This window comes from Eschrichtius robustus, chromosome 5, assembly GCF_028021215.1.
Source record: "Eschrichtius robustus isolate mEscRob2 chromosome 5, mEscRob2.pri, whole genome shotgun sequence".
Taxonomy (NCBI): domain Eukaryota; kingdom Metazoa; phylum Chordata; class Mammalia; order Artiodactyla; family Eschrichtiidae; genus Eschrichtius; species Eschrichtius robustus.
The window spans coordinates 64,958,717-64,961,065 of record NC_090828.1 but is presented as its reverse complement, the minus strand read 5'-3'; the positions used below and the strand labels follow the sequence as shown (position 1 = coordinate 64,961,065).

General features: G+C 39.5%; 1 pseudogene; it reads right to left on the bottom strand.

The window, feature by feature from the left end:
- Positions 1–525: 525 nt before the first annotated feature.
- On the bottom strand, positions 526–998 carry LOC137764890 (ubiquitin-conjugating enzyme E2 variant 1-like; annotated as a pseudogene).
- Positions 999–2,349: the final 1,351 nt, after the last annotated feature.

Sequence of the window (2,349 nt, the reverse complement as noted above, 5' to 3'; positions counted from 1 at the left end):
TTAAGACTTAAAGAAAGAAACCAGGGGTGCAGACGAAGCACCCCACACACACCCAGCAGGAGTCCCACAGTCTGTGACCTGAAACCTTCACATCTACTCTAAGAAGCCACCCCCAGCTGGAGGGCTGTTGCAGGGAGGGAGGGAGGCAGGGGGAGGGGAAGGGGGAGAAGGCAGAGAACCCAGGCCATGTAATCAGCAGCAAGGTGATTGTGGGATGTGTCTTTTGACAGTTGAGTTAGATGTGCCCCGCCGGTTATGATGGGAATCTATTTAAATACACTTTCTTGATCCCAGAAGTTCAACTATGTGGACAGTGGTTACACTTCACAGGATGATTTGTTACAGCACAGCTTATATATTTCAAATGGAAATAGTATCAAAAAATTAGTATCATTTACAGTATATCTTATGATAAACTGCCTTTGAATGGGAGCTTCCTTTCCAGTACTTTGAGGTCTACAAGACGTATCTAGAAAATCTACTGCTGTGGAAAATGAAGACGACTGCTTAAGTTGAATGGGGGGGTAAGGGAGGACCTGTGGTTTTTCTTTTTGATTAATTGCTGTAACACTGTCCTTCAGGAGGCTGAGGGAGTTTCATATTTTCTTTAGACATCATTAGGTGCCGGAGCTCTTGCAGGACAACTTTGATGCTGTATGAATTCTGACATTCTGCTAGCACTGATATGGCTCTTGGGTCCACCACTCCATTAGAACTATTAACTCCATTCATATTAATTTTTGTTACAAATCTTACAAAGGGGGGGATGCTTCTGGGTATTTAGGGTCCACATTCTATTTTAAGGCTGTGTATTCAGTTTTCATTAACTGTTCTTGGAGGCCCAATTATCATCCGTGTGCATCTTGTGTCGTGTCTTTGTCATCTTCTAGACCCCAGCTAACTGTGCCATCTCCTACTCCTTTCTGGCCTACTTCGAGTTCTTCCAACAGTGGGAAATTGCGAGGGACTTTTACTCCCTAGCCCGTGGTGGCCGCCATCTTGCGTCACTGTCGCTCAAAGGCCGGCCCCTTCTTCACCCCCAGATTACATTCTTTAGTTCTTCCCACTGACTCCCAGTAAGCCCAGCACTGAGAGATACACATGAACAAGATTAGCACCTTGCACAATACCTTGCTCAGGGTGAATAAATATTTTTCAAATACATATTTTAAGATTAAGACCAAAATCCATATATTGAGAGCTCAAAAAGGGTCTAACAGATATCTTTCTTTCAAGATACCTAATTGCCTAATTAGAATTCTTAAAAGTCACAAGAATTATCTACTTCAGAATTATTTCATTAGATATTTGGGTTGTAGTTAGAATATAGTTAGATATTATGATCTAGTTAGTTATCTAGAAAAGCCTTTGGGGTGAATCTTTTTTTTTTTTTTTAACGTCTTTATTGGAGTATAATTGCTTTACAATGTTGTGTTAGTTTCTGCTGTATAACAAAGTGAATCAGCTATATGTATACATATATCCCCATATCCCCTCCCTCTTGCATCTCCCTTCCACCCTCCCTATCCCACCCCTCTAGGTGGACACAAAGCACCTAACTGATCTCCCTGTGCTATGCGGCTGCTTCCCACTAGCTAGCTATTTTACATTTGGTAGTGTATATATGTCCATGCCACAAGGACCTCTGATTAATCAGAAAAATTGTTCCCCTCATTACATTGCTAAAGAAAGATAAAAAAGTAATGACTGATTATTATAACATTTACTTTTTGCCATTAATCCTAATAGTTAGATAAATTGGAAGTAGGATATTAACTAGTTCTGAATTAAGCTTTGCTGTTTTATTTATCCACGGAAATTATTGTTTTAATTAAAGACACAACCACAGTAAATAGCAATAAGTGGTCTCAAGACCTACGTAAACTACCAGTTACTAGGATTGTGTATATATTAGATACAACTCACATTGGTATTAAAAGAGGAAGGGCCTCTAGGACTGTGAATCAAATATTTTTACTTGTTATTAAGATGGTGCCTGCCAGCAGACTGCTCACAAATACCCTTTCGAGTTATAAAGCAAGAATTTATCTTAGTTTATTAATGGAAAGTTAATGAGTAGAAAGCATGGCCTCTCTCTCTCCTTCTCCCTGCTTCCTATCCCATTATAAATCCACATCTTCATTTTCTTTGGAAAAAAATTTTAGTGTTCCAGTTTATCTTATGTAAGCAGAAGATTAACACTTAGAAATGTACTTGTAACATAAAATGGCCAGTTAGTAAGCATGGGGCCACGTCTGGACTAAAAAGCATTTTGATGCAGCCTCCAGAGAAGCTTTTGTCGAAGAATAACAAACATATGAAGTAACCAAATAGTCCATCCTGAGGTCA